This window comes from Hyperolius riggenbachi, chromosome 10, assembly GCF_040937935.1.
Source record: "Hyperolius riggenbachi isolate aHypRig1 chromosome 10, aHypRig1.pri, whole genome shotgun sequence".
NCBI lineage: Eukaryota > Metazoa > Chordata > Amphibia > Anura > Hyperoliidae > Hyperolius > Hyperolius riggenbachi.
Window position 1 is genome coordinate 79,023,907 of NC_090655.1, and position 14,862 is coordinate 79,038,768.

The following is a 14,862-nucleotide window of genomic DNA, read 5'->3' on the forward strand; positions in this document are numbered from 1 at the left end:
CACTGTCCATTGCTACATCTGATGCCTCTCCGGCGAGACTCTTGTATAAACAGGATTACAGCATCCTATTTGCACAGCAACAAAATCAGAAGAAATGTTTTGGTACAGGGGAGAAATTACCATTTCATTAATCACTTTGTGGAGTTTACACAATACGCTATTAGATATGCATGTGACAGAGGGCTTAATTGTGTTACCACTGCTGTACGGGAACATAAATCCAATTTTATAATGAATGTTTGCTCTTGGACTAATGTGAATATGCTCAGAAATGACAGCCAGAAGACTAAAATGGAAAGTATGAGGCCGGAGCAAGAAGCATTTTGAAACTGGCCGGCATTTTTGAGGGCTGTTTCACACCAGCAACCTGCTGATCTAATCGGATGAACGCATCACACCACAATGCTTAAAATAGTCTTTGGAGATACCCGCGGCAAATAGCGATGATCTCACTTCTGGCAACAAGCCAAGCAGGAATTGAGGCTCTCTAGCGCTCACTTCCTGTGGTCGAAATAAGGATTGCATGGAAATGTAAAATTTACATGCGGGGCCATTGACTTACAGCACTTTCGGTCACCACGCATGTTGACCGGTAACACACTGTTGCGTCAGATGCGATGCTTCTAGCGCATTGCACTGCATCAGGTGTGAAATGTCCCGTAGACTTTCACTCCTTTAGTGTTACCCTGCGGTGAAAATGGGAAACACACGCAATAAAAACACGTCAGTGTGAAAGGGACCTGAAGGTATTTTTTTTTTTTTTTTATGTACTTGTCGTGGGTAGTTTTTCTCACTATACTGTCTTCATGAGTGTTAGTGGGACAGTGATACGGCGCTGGTTATACCTATTGATACAGGTGTTGGAGGCTTTATACCATCTAAGTTATGCACAGCCAATCACACCTAATATAACCACACGATTTGTACTATACATAATTAAGGATGGTCGGAAATGCCAATTTCCAATTCCGCTGTAAATCCGCATTCCGCCATTGCCAATTACCGATTCCGCTTTCAGTTACCAATTTCCGCATACCATGCGGAATTTCCGCCGGAAATCATGGAAATTCCGTCCGACTTTAACATCGATTTTCTCCAAAACTATAAAGTCTTTTTGCAAACTTTTTTTTGCATCTTGTTCAGAAGATTCTGTTTAATAAACCCTGTGGGTGGAATAGTAATGGAATAATTTGCATGTTAGGGACCTCAGTTTCCTATCAGGTCCGTGTGAAGGCCTTTGCACTCTGATTGGCTTGGAGGTGCCTGTTTGTGATTGGTTGGAATATGGCAATGTGCTTATTTAAACTTATTGATTTTAATTTGTAGTGTGATGCACATTCTGAGCAGCTTGAAAAAGGTCTGTGGACCGAAACAGCAGGGCTGTCGCTGCTGACAGCATACATCATGCTATTTTACCAATAAAGAGCATAAGAATACTGGATGGTGCTGACTCTATTGCTATCGATATACTGGAGTTTCCTGTGCAGGGATACTGAGGGTCACAGCACATCCTGACATCCTCTCCTGGGTGCATGCTCGGGACTGATGTTTAATAAACCCTGAAGTCGGCGGATTTTTACTGTAATGTAAAATGCAGAAAATAGGCAGATGCAGATTTTCTGCATTTTACATTACAGTAAAAATCTGCCGACTTTAGCGGTTAATAGCAAAGCCCCCGTAAGTCCTAGAAACACTAAATTTTCAGGGTTTGTTAAACTAAATCTTGTGAACAAAATGCAAAAAAAAAGTTTTCAAAAAGACCTTATGGTTTTTGAGAAAATCAATGTTAAAGTCGGGTGGAATTTCCGCGATTTCCGGCGGAAATACACCTACCGCACTTGCATTACCGATTTCCTCATTCCGATGCGGAAATGCAATTTCCAATCGGAATTTTGGAAATTGCATTTCCTCAGAATCCGAATGAGCATCCCTATACATAATCAGAGAAGGTGAACAGTGTCTTAAAGTGTACCTGAGATCGAAGAAATGATGAAAGAAAGCTACTGAGATGAAAGCCCTCGTTGCCTCCCCGGGTGGCTCCTGTGGCCCGCAGTACGGCCCTACTGTGAGCAACAGGAGGCACCCGGGGAGGTAGTGAGGCCTTTCATCTCAGGTTCACTTTCAGAATTACCACTATGCAAGGCACAAACAGTGGGATGCGAAAGTTTGGGCAATGTTGTTAATTGTCATAATTTTCCTGTATAAATCGTTGGTTGTTACAATAAAAAATGTCAGTTAAATATATCATGTAGGAGACACACTGTGATATTTGAGAAGTGAAATGAAGTTTACTGAATTTACAGAAAGTGTGCAATAATTGTTTACACAAAATTAGGCAGGTGCATAAATGTGGGCACCACAAAAAATAAATGAAATCAATATTTAGTAGATTCTCCTTTTGCAGAAATGACAGCCTCTAAACGCTTCCTGTAGGTTCCAATGAGAGTCTGGATTCTGGTTGAAGGTATTTTGGACCATTCCTCTTTACAAAACATCTCTAGTTCATTCAGGTTTGATGGCTTCCGAGCATGGACAGCTCTCACACCACAGATTTTCAATTATATTCAGGTTTGGGGACTGAGATGGACATTCCAGAACTTTGTACTTGTTCCTCTGCATGAATGCCTTCCTGGATTTTGAGCAGTGTTTAGGGACGTTGCGCAGCTTTAGCTTTGTCACTGATTCCTGGACATTGGTCTTCAGAATCTGCTGATAGTGAGTGGAATCCATGCGACCCTCAACTTTGACAAGATTCCCAGTCCCTGCACTGGCCACACAGCCCCACAGCAGGATCGAACCTCCACCATATTTTACTGTAGGTAGCAGGTGTTTTTCTTGGAATGCTGTGTTGTTTTTCCTACATGCATAATGCCCAAATAACTCAATTTTAGTTTCTTCAGTCCACAGCACCTTATTCCAAAATGAAGCTGGCTTGTCCAAATGTGGTTTAGCGACTCTATTTGTGTTGTGGGCAGAGAAAAGACTTCCTCTGCATCACTCCCACATACACCATCTCCTTGTGTAAAGTGCACCAAATGGTTGAACTATGCACAGTGACTCCATCTGCAGCAAGATGATGTTGTAGGTCTTTGGTGCTGGTCTGTGGGTTGACTCTGACTGTTCTCACCATTCGCCGATTCTGTTTATCCGAGATTTTTCTTGGTCTGACACTTCGAGCTTGAACTGAGCCTGTGGTCTTCCATTTCCTCAATATATTCCTAACTGTGGAAACAGACAGCTGAAATCTCTGAGACAGCATTCTATATCCTTTCCCTAAACCATGATGGGGAACAATCTTTGTCTTCAGGTCATTTGAGAGTGGTTTGGAGACCCCCATGTTGCTACTCTTCAGAGAAAATTAAAAGAGGAGGGAAACTTACAATTGACCCCCTTAAATAATCTTTCTCATAATTGGATTCACCTGTGTATGTAGGTCAGGGGTCACTGAGCTTACCAAGCCAATTTGAGTTCCAATAATTAGTTCTAAAGGTTTTAGAATCAATAAAAGGACAAATTTATGCACCTGCCTAATTTTATTTAAACAATTATTGTGCACTTTCTGTAAATCCAATAAACTTCATTTCACTTCTCAAATATCACTGTGTGGGTCTCCTATATGATATATCTAACTGACATTTTTCATCGTAACAACCAACGATTTATACAGGAAAATCATGATGATTAACAAGGTTGCCCAAACTTTCGCATCCCACTGTATAGAGGTGTTCATCACCAGCATAGCACCAATGAAAAGCTAATAAGATGGATGGAGGAGGGCTCCAAATAGGGCTACGCTACTGCTTTTAGTCCTGTCATGGGCCACTTACGATTGTAGTTGCTTTTTCAATTTTAATGTACTAATAAAAGTTGCATTTTAATATGCTATAGAGGCCTGTCCCTTATTGGGAATATGTATTGCATAGTGTTTTTCCCCCCCCCCACATACTTTCTACTAGTATTTGGCTATGATAAAACTCTCGGCTTTACGTTGAAGGAGTTACGCGTTTTGCCTGACTGGCTTAACTCAGATCACTGGGGTGAAAGGTCAATAACGGTGGTGGATTCACGCCACAGAAGTTTAAATTTTAGTTTGCGTTTGCTGGAGTTTTCCGTGTCAAGAACACAAGTTCAGCAAAGACTGCAGTTTACAGTAATCACAGGTTAGAACCTCTGCAGTTGTATTTCTCGTCTCTCTTTATCCTTGTTGACAAGATTTCTTGTAACTTTGTGAAGTGGGAAATGGTAGAGAACAAATAAGAAGAGACAGTTTCTAGCCTTTGCCTGTTTTTCTATAATTGCCTTTGGTTATAATTTTTAGTTATTGCCTGTCCAGTATAGCATAGAGTGGACAGGAGAAGAATAAAACTAATTGGCAACAGAAAGCATGTGACTTACGTATTACTAACAAGTTTTGCATGAAATTTGAGGTTATCGCATGCTTGAAATGCTAAAGGCTGGGTGCACACATAGCAGAAACGCTGGTGTTGCATACATTGCTGTGTTTTTGCCGCTAATGGAAGTCTGTGGGCCGCAGTAAAAAACGCATCTGCGTTTTGTATGCGTGCGTTTTTGAAAACGCAGGTTTTGTTGCATAGTATTCATAGACGCATCAAAAACGTACATAATGAAAGTCAATTGGAATGCAATGGTAAACGTTTTTCATGTATTTTCCACGTGTTTTTATATGCGTTTTTTTCCCAAAAATATATATTTTTTTAATGTATTTCCGCTTCCTGTTCTCTTCCTAATGATTTGCATAAGTGTAAATATGAAAAAGCATGAAAAATGCGAACCACAAAATGCGAAGCACAAAATGCGAACGACAAATGCAATAAAACGCACAAAAAATGCTTGAAAAACGCACCTGCGGTTCTGCGGTAAAAAAAATGCAAACACACCAAAAACGCAGTAAAAATGCAGCAAAAACGCACACAACATTAACATAAAACTTGACATAAAACGCAGCATTTCACGTTATGTTATGTGTGCTGCCAGCCAAAAGAAAATTACGATTTGTTAACGTTTGGTATGAACCACTGTTTCACATGTTCTGTTACAGAGTTGTTAAAGTTAATGTTTCGAAGGAGATCCCTATAGCTAAAAATCTAGACAACAAAAACCTCCAAAAAATACCACATAAAAACATTTCTGAGTTGTATAACTAAATCCCTTCTACTTTTCCATCTTCCACAAACTACACGTTCTTTTTTCTCACCTTAATGTCACCACAAACTCTCTCTGCTCTGTCTGGACTTCTGCTTTGGCTCATATTAGTATTCTGCTGGGTGAGGTGGGGATTTAAAAGCTACAGTAGTTTATCAAAAGTAGAGACGGCATCTTTGTGCAGCACGTAATCTTGTGAAGAGACCATCCCAGCTCTTCATAAACTGGAAACTTCCCTTTGTTCATCTTTCTGCAGTGAGAGGGGAGCACCTCCATACAGTGTATTGTGATTTGCCTTATCTGATGACATCAAACAACAGAATCTTCAGATGCAGCATAAACAGAATAGTGTTAGCTTCCATAGTGACCAACTTCACAGAGGAAGGTGCACAACTTTACTCCTGTACTTCTCAGGATATATGGTACTATCAGGATCAGGGCTGGATTTCTGGAAAGGCCAGAAAGGCCCGGGCTTTGGCCAGCTGCAGGCTAAGGTGGCACTTGAACATGAAAGAGGAGTACTGTATTTTCTGCTGTATAAGATGCTCATGAATATAAGATGTGTCCTCCTGTCTTCCCCATGCGTCCTCCTGTCTCCCCCCAAGTGTCCTTCTGTCTCCCCCAAGTGTCCTCCTGTCACCCCCAAGCGTCCTTCTGTCTCCCCCAAGTCACCTCCTGTCACCCTACCCCCCGGGGTCCTGTCACTCCCAAGTGTCTTCCCATCACCCCAGTGCCTCCTTCCTTCTCCCCCATGCCTCCTTCTGTCTCCCCAATAGGGATGATCGGAAAGAGCAAATTCCGTTCCGCCGGAATTGCGCCAGTGCTAAATTTCGTCGCCATTACATTTCCGCAGAATTTTGACATTCCACATTCCGGCAGAAAAATTAAAGTAATCGCAAACGAAACCTCGTTTATGCTAAATGGTAGCCCATGGGACCTAGTGGCTGTTCCCCCGGTGGTCCCATGGCAATCGTTTTGGCACTGCAGGAGGTGTTGCTTACGCCATGGGACCTAGCGGTGGTACCAAGGCAGTAATTTTGGCGCCGCAGGAGGTGTCGCGTAAGCTATGGGCCCTGGCGGTGGTTTTGGCACCGTAGGAGGTGTCGCGTAAGCTTTGGGACCTGGCGGTGGTCCCATGGCGGGGGTTTTTGCGCCGCAGGAGGTGTCGTGTAAGCTATGGGACCTATACAAAATGGTTGGGATCGGTGAGATAGCTAGAGTTAGCTGGTTGCTAACATAGATTCATTGTTTTTTGTTAACACTGTAATTGGTGCTGAAATAATTCTGATTTTCATGCAGACATCCGTTTGGGTGGTTTTTGTAAGCCTCTGATTGGTGCAGAAATTCCTATTTTCATGAAGAAATCCTGTTGTTTTTACTTTAAACTTCTTCTAGGGGCTTCCTTGTGATTGGCTTACAAAATTCTGCACTCCGCCGGAATTACGCATCGTTCCGCTGAATTTCCGGTATAGCGCTAAGGCAATTTCGTTCCGATGCGACGGAACGGAACCACCAAATACCGTCCGGAATCGCGGAAAAATGATTTCCACGTGTCCTCTGGTCTTCCCCTACGTCCTCATGTCTCCCCCGTGTCCTCATGTCTCACCGTGTAGCCCCGTGGACCCTGCATCACTACACTTCCACAACTTGGCCCCGCCTCCCCTCTCTTCTCCGAGAAAAAAAGCCTGGCAATTTAATGCAGTAAATAGCTTGGCCTTTTTAGCGGAGGAGAGAGGGGAGGCGGGGGCCAAGCGCCGGAAGTGTAGTGATGCTGGGTCTTTGGGACGGCTTCGTGGGACAAGACTCCGGAGGTAAATATAACTTTTCATTACAGCAGCACTGGCGGATTGTTATTTTTTGTATGGCGGTCCTCTTTTATGAACACTCAACAAATACTAAATATGGAAAAAAAAAAACCTACATTTGCTTGGCATATATTTTCTTAACCACTTAAGTGCCAGCGGTCTCTGCCCCCTTAAGGACCAGAGAACGGTGGAACAGAAGTGGCCGAATCCCGATGAAACGCCGCACATACCTGCCGCAACTGCCAATGAAAATGGCTACTGACCAGCTTACAGGAACTCTGCAGTCATAGAGACTTCAGAGCCGAGTAAGGTGCGATGGGAGACGGTGGGGAGACAGCGGCGAGATCGTTGAGAGCGATGAAGATGGCAGATACGCGCAGCGTCGGTGAGTTAAAATCTACACCCTGACAGCCAGATCAGCATCAAAACCGGGCGTAGATTCAACTATCTTGGTCCGAAAGTAGTAAATCATCTGCTTCAAAGCTCAGCACAAGTTTAGCCCTAGCAATGTTTACAACGATATCTATTATTAACATAAAAGGGATGCTTTTTTCAATAGCAGTCCTGTAAGTGCTGATGCTTCGCTGATTGCAAGGGTTAACCATTCCTGCAAGCACAACAGCAATGACATCCATCTCTCCCTGCACAACAGTTGAGTCCTTTGAATAATGACTAAATAATACCACATTATCTCAGATGGATGGCAGAGTCCTTGTAAACAGGCAGTTTGAATAGAAGAAATAGTGCAAAGGAGATTGGAGGCTAAAAGAGAGTGATAATCTTGTGCTCTGCTCTATTTAGGCAGCAACAGAATATTTTGCCATGGGAACGTCAGACTGCATATTATGTTTCACAAATCTGAGCTCACTTCATTATGTGTGATGTAGCAATTCATTGAATTAAAAGATGCAAATACAGTTTGCCTTCTCCATGACAAAACATTTCACTCATATTATTTAAAGAACCACTGTCGCAAAAATCTTAAAATTTAAAATATATGTAAACAAATATACATAAGAAGTATGTTTCTTCCGGAGTAAAATAAGCCATAAATTACTTTGCTGTCACTTACAGTAAGTCGTAGAAATCTGACAGAACTGACAGGTTTGTGGCTGGTCCATCTCTCCCTAGGCATGGCCTTTATCCTATCTAATAAAAACCCCAATGTCCCTGCGTCCCCTGTTCCTGTGTCTGTGCTTTTTGCCAGCGTGCATGCGCGTCACATGGACATTACAAACAGGAGGATGAGGGCAGGGGGTGGCCATTGGAGTGCGTGTCGGGGATGGTGGTCGTGCGTGCGGCGGGGTGCGTGGGCGGACGCCCTTGGGAAGGGGGTCGCCTCCCAGCCCTAGTGCCTGTTTTTTAATGGGCAGGCTAATTAACTATTTCTTTAAATTAACTATCCTCTATAATAAAACCCCTGTGTCCCTGCGTGTGCCTCCTGTCTCTGTGTAGCATTGTCCTTGCGCTTTGCTACTGCGCATGTGCGCAACACGGACCCAGAGACAGGAGGCCGGGGACGGGGCCAGGGAGCCGAGCGGGAGGCGTGTGAGCGGGCGGCCGGGTGTGCGGTGTGTGAGTGGGCGGCCGGATGTGCGGTGGGTGAGCGGGTGGCGGTCCCACGCGGCGGTGGGTGAGCAGGAGGGCATGCGCGCGGCGGGTGGTGGGCGTGCGCGCACGCTTAGAAACACAGACCTAGAGCCCGTTTTTAAACCGGCTTAGGTCTACTAGTTTCTTTATAAAGACACTTCCTGAAAAAGATTTATGTAAAGATGCTGGCCAGCCTCTCTGCTCACCATACACTTTTTTGGAAGTTGGACAGAGCATCTGCCATCCACTAAATGCTTTTGAAAATAAAATAAAACCCTGAGGACCCCCCATGAGGAGATGGGCGAGTCCAAAACCTGTCGGTTTTGTCAGCTTTCTACTACCTACTGTAAGTGAAAGCAGCATAGGAGAAATGTAATTTATGGCTCATTTTACCCTGAAAGAAACATACTTTCTTATTTGTATGTGTTTACATATATTTAACATTTCAAGATTTTCACGCCTTCTAAGTCCTTTAACAACGTGCAGTATTTAACATCTCACCTCAGCATGACATGCAAATTGGAAGAGAGGAAAAGGAGGTGCCACAAAATATATAAAATAATGGAAAAATATTTACGAGTGTGACTCTTGCTTCATCGGGTCAATACAGTGCCTTCGTCTAGCTCTTTTCACTGCATCAACAGGCACTGTATTGACCTGACAAAGCGAGATTTACTGTCTTAAAATGCATCATTTGAGTGTGCTCAACGCATACATTAAATAAAGACGCGAGGAAAAAAGAGCGCGGAGTTACCCGAAATGTCAAAATATTGTTTATAACAATGTTTTTATTGTTTCTTCATCTTAATCCCCATTAGAATAATACATATGCTAAAATAAAGGTATTAAAAGGGCGCAGGGTGAAACAGAAATTTCAAAACGTTGTTTATAACAATGTTTTTTTTATTGTTTCTTCATCTTTATCTACATTAGGCTAATAAATATGGTAAAATAAGGGTATTAAAAGGGTGCGGGGTGAAGCTGAAATAAAACGTGTAAATGATAAATACTGTTGTACAGGATCTTCTCAAAAAATTAGCATATTGTGATAAAGTTCATTATTTTTCTGGAATGTACTGATAAACATTAGACTTTCATATATTTTAGATTCAAATACACACAACTGGAGTAGTTCAAGCCTTTTATTGTTTTAATATTGATGATTTTGGCATACAGCTCATGAAAACCCCAAATTCCTATCTCAAAAAATTAGCATATTTTATCCGACCAATAAAAGAAAAGTGTTTTTAAAACAAAAAAAGTCAACCTTCAAATAATTATGTTCAGTTATGCACTCAATACTTGGTTGGGAATCCTTTTGCAGAAATGACTGCTTCAATGCGGCGTGGCATGGAAGCAATCAGCCTGTGGCACTGCTCAGGTGTTATGGAGGCCCAGGATGCTTCGATAGCGGCCTTAAGCTCATCCAGAGTATTGGGTCTTGCGTCTCTCAACTTTCTCTTCACAATATCCCACAGATTCTTTATGGGGTTCAGGTCAAGAGAGTTGGCAGGCCAATTGAGCACAGTAATACCATGGTCAGTAAACCATTTACCAGTGGTTTTGGCACTGTGAGCAGGTGCCAGGTCTTGCTGAAAAATGAAATCTTCATCTCCATAAAGCTTTTCAGCAGATGGAAGCATAAACCCACTTTTGAACCATAAACAGCGGCAGAAGAGCCTGACCTGGGCTACAGAGAAGCAGCACTGGACTGTTGCTCAGTGGTCCAAAGTACTTTTTTTCAGATGAAAGCAACTTTTACATGTCATTCGGAAATCAAGGTGCCAGAGTCTGGAGGAAGACTGGGGAGAGGGAAATGCCAAAATGCCTGAAGTCCAGTGTCAAGTACCCACAGTCAGTTATGGTCTGGGGTGCCATGTCAGCTGCTGGTGTTGGTCCACTGTGTTTTATCAAGGGCAGGGTCAATGTGTCAAAAACTTGAGCGGTTTTTGCCTTTTTCATGATTGCTAACTCAGTAAAGGACCAGCCTTTAAAGCGTTGCTATCATATACATCCGGCATAGTGGGGTCTGAACCCTCTATAACAGTAATTATAGATTGACGGTATACCTTGAAATGAATCAGAGCACTCAGTGTATGATTTTATATAAAAAATTGTATTTGCTTATCATACAGCATATATACAAAATATGAACAGTTCTAAGTAGTGTTTCCTTCTAACAGTATTCCATCTCATCAAGGCTTTAGAGCCAAGCGATCATCAATCTTCTAAGTACATTCAAAAAAGAATATAACAGTTGTGTTATGTCGAATGAGATCAAAAGTAGTCTCATCTGTGTCAATAGCTGTGTATCTAGTAGCTGTGTAAAACTTGTAGTAATCTTCTTAAAGAAATAGCATAAAAAATAGCTTCTAAAAAACTTCTTGCTAACATCATAATAAAACCGCTAGAATTCTGACAAATGCAGCTAGCTATCAGGAGATTTTGGAGCACTTCATGCTTCCATCTGCTGAAAAGCTTTATGGAGATGAAGATTTAATTTTTCAGCATGACCTGGCACCTGCTCACAGTGCCAAAACCACTGGTAAATGGTTTACTGACCATGGTATTACTGTGCTCAATTGGCCTGGCAACTCTCCTGACCTGAACCCCATAGAGAATCTGTGGGATATTGTGAAGGGAAAGTTGAGAGACGCAAGACCAAACACTCTGGATGAGCTTAAGGCCGCTATCGAAGCATCCTGGGCCTCCATAACACCTGAGCAGTGCCACAGGCTGATTGCCTCCATGCCACCATGCCACGCCGCATTGAAGCAGTCATTTCTGCAAAAGGATTCCCGACCAAGTATTGAGTGCATAACTGAACATAATTATTTGAAGGTTTACTTTTTTGTTTTAAAAACACTTTTCTTTTATTGGTCGAATGAAATATGCTAATTTTTTGAGATAGGAATTTTGGGTTTTCATGAGCTGTATGCCAAAATCATCAATATTAAAACAATAAAAGGCTTGAACTACTTCAGTTGTGTGTAATGAATCTAAAATATATGAAAGTCTAATGTTTATCAGTACATTACAGAAAATAATGAACTTTATCACAATATGCTAATTTTTTGAGAAGATCCTGTATATTGGAACACGGAAAATATTTACAGTGGTAATGACAATAGTAAAACACTGGAATATATTACCAATATTTTACTACAACTAAACATAACCCTACTCTCACATAACCCTATTTTTAAGACAATCCTGATGTCATTTCCTCCCTTACTCTCCTTTGCCTGATTGTGTAGTATGCATTGCCCGCCCTTCACTATAGAAAGTGCATTGTCTCAGCATGAGAAATATTGGCCAATCAGAGAGTAACAGAAGTGTGGGAGGGGAAAACAGGAGGAAAAGAGGTTTCAGCCAATCAGGCTGCATTAGTTAAGTCTGAGGCTAATTGGAGAAGCAAAAAAGGACAACCCAGCATGCCCTGTAACTTCCTTTTTATGTACCAAATAAGAGTCAATTAAATTGGGGAATGATCATTTATCAACAAGAAAAGTAATAGTGATTTTAACTTTTGGATTGCCTGGGTAGCATCCGTTTTACTTGTTTACCAGATACAAATAAATAATTGATTTTTGATTTTATGCCCAACAGTTGTACTTTAACAGCTAGAGAGCCAAGTTTGCCTATCACTGGCCTAACTGTAAAACCCCACTTCCTGACGCCTAACCCTAATACTCCCGTTTCTGACGCCTAACCCTAAAACCCCCCTTTCTGCTGCCTAACCATGAAACCCTCCTTCCTCCGCCACAAATAACATAAATACAAAAAGCGATACATTTCTAAAACAAATTTTAAAAACAATAATTTACAAAATGATGATTCTCAAAAATAATTACAAAATAAATATTTTCAAAATGATAAAATTTTGGCCAGTCGCACGCTATGTATCCCGTGGCCAAATCTCTTCTTTTGGAGTCCAATAGCTGATATTTTGCATGAGTGCCTATGGGGCGCCCAATTAATCCATTTGACATAGGCACCCAAATGTCCTGCTTCCTAACTTAATAAACTGTTTTTGGTCACATTAGTTTGATGCGTTACTAAGGTAAGCCAATATTTTTATGTTTTTATTTTATTGTTTAATATATTTTTGAGTGCATATTTTTTCCAATATTGTTACCCCCTTTTATTATTAGTATTTGTATAGTACTAACATCTTCTGCAGCGCTTTAAAGAGCATATAAAGTCATGTCACTTAACTGTCACAGAGGAGCTCACAATCTAATCTAGTCCATAGTCATATGTCCATGTAGTCATGTAGTCTAGAGACAATTTAAGGGAAAACCAATAAAATGATCTGTATGTTTGTGGGAGAAAACTGGAGTGCCCGGAGGAAACTCACGCAGACACAGGGAGTACATACAAAATCCATGCAGACAATATCCTGGCTGGGATTTGAACTGTAGGCAACATAACTACATCTATATTTGTTTGCAGTGGGAAGTGGAGACTGTGTTTGCCACACATACTGTCAGTACCCACCTAAACTGGCCCAGATTAAGAAGTGCTTGATTGCAGTTCTAAATGATTGCAGAGTGCAGGCTAGACATGATTTGTGATGTGCTCCTCCCCCCTGCTGAATTCCTCCTCAGAGCCTGCGGCTATCAATACAGCAGGTGTGTTGGTTACCTCAGCAACAGCAATTCCCCTCACACACTGCACTGTCTCAGAGACCTTCCTAGCTCCTCCTATTTTACAACAGTTTTAGAAGGAATCTGCACTATTTAATGATTTCTTAAGATGCCTGAGACATTTCTGCATGGATTTCTAAAAATCTACTAATATTGTGTCTCAGGGCCAGATTTATCAAGCATGTCTGAGACAAAATATTAGTAGGTTTTTAGAAATCCGTGCAGAACTGTCTCAGGCATCTTAAGAAGTCATTACATAGTGCAGATTCCTTCTAAAACTGTTGTGTAATAGAAAGAGCTAGGAAGGTCTCTCAGAAAGTGCAGTGTGTGAGGAGAATTGCTGTTACTGAGGTAACCAACACACCTGATGTATTGATAGCAGCAGGCTCTGAGGAGGAATTCAGCAGGTGGGAGGGGCACATCACAAATCATGTCTAGCCTGCACTCTGCAATCATGTCCAGCATGCAATTCTACATCTGTAGAACTGCTTTCAAGCACTTCTTAATCTGCGCCAGTTTAGGGATGGATTTGCACTTCTCTTAACTGTAGTGCAGCTCTAGAAATCCACGCTAAACTGCCACTATTACCTAGGATTTAAGAAGGTTCTTATTATCACACAGAACTGTTCTCCCTGCTGGTTAGAACAGATTAAGAAGAAAAAACTGTCGGTAATGCGTTGATAAATCTCACCCTCTGACACTCTTGATAAATCTGGCCCAGAAAGTGCAAGCAGGAGAAATCCAAAGCAAGTCAATACTTGGTGTGACCTCCCTTTGCCTTCAAAATAGCACCAACTCTCTGAGCTTACACTTTCACACAGATAAAGAGAACCCAAGGTTCTTGGGGGGGCAGATGAGACACAGAGGCATGTTATCTGCCTCATAACATGCCTCTGTGTCTCCACACCGCCACTCTCTGCCCTCCCCCATACCACCGTGCTATACCCCCCCCCCCCCCCCCCCCCCGAAATTAGCAACAATGGTTGTCGATATCTCGGAGGGTAAATAGAGGAGAGGGATTACCTGTTCAAAAAAGGCTGCTAGGGGCGTTCCTGCAGGTTTTCCAGAACTGCCTCTCCCTGGCCGCGTCCCCTGCCACTCCCCCGCCTCACTGCACACTGGGAGAGAGATCACACTCCTTATAGGGTCATGACCCAGAGGTCATGAAAGTGAAGTGAGCCAGTGTGGCCCACAGGAGTGGCGGAGAGCGGCGGTTTTGGCAGCAGCAGATTTCTGCAGCACGCACCCGAATCCTTATAGCTGTGCATGGTATGACTCAGCAATTGAGGCTGGGTGTTCGCAGCAAAACGGGAGCCACATTTAAATTGCAAATGGCCTCGGCTCCTAGTTGAAACCAGCCCTAAAACACAGCACTCTATTTTTCAGTGGGAAGCGTAGCAGCCAATGCTGAGGAAGTGATTACATTGTCTCCAATTTATAAACATTCCTGGCAGTGCTTTAGCTCAGCTGTATGCCTGACAGAAGCTGAAAAATGGCCACTAGAAAGTTTATAATATGTAAATATAGCATCTAATGCAATAAATGCAATGGCAGCTTTCAGAGCAAATAAACTATACTTTTGGAACTTGTAATTTGTAAAGAGAGGATATTACTTGCACAAAAGCAAATATAGTAACTGTATGGATAATAAAAGG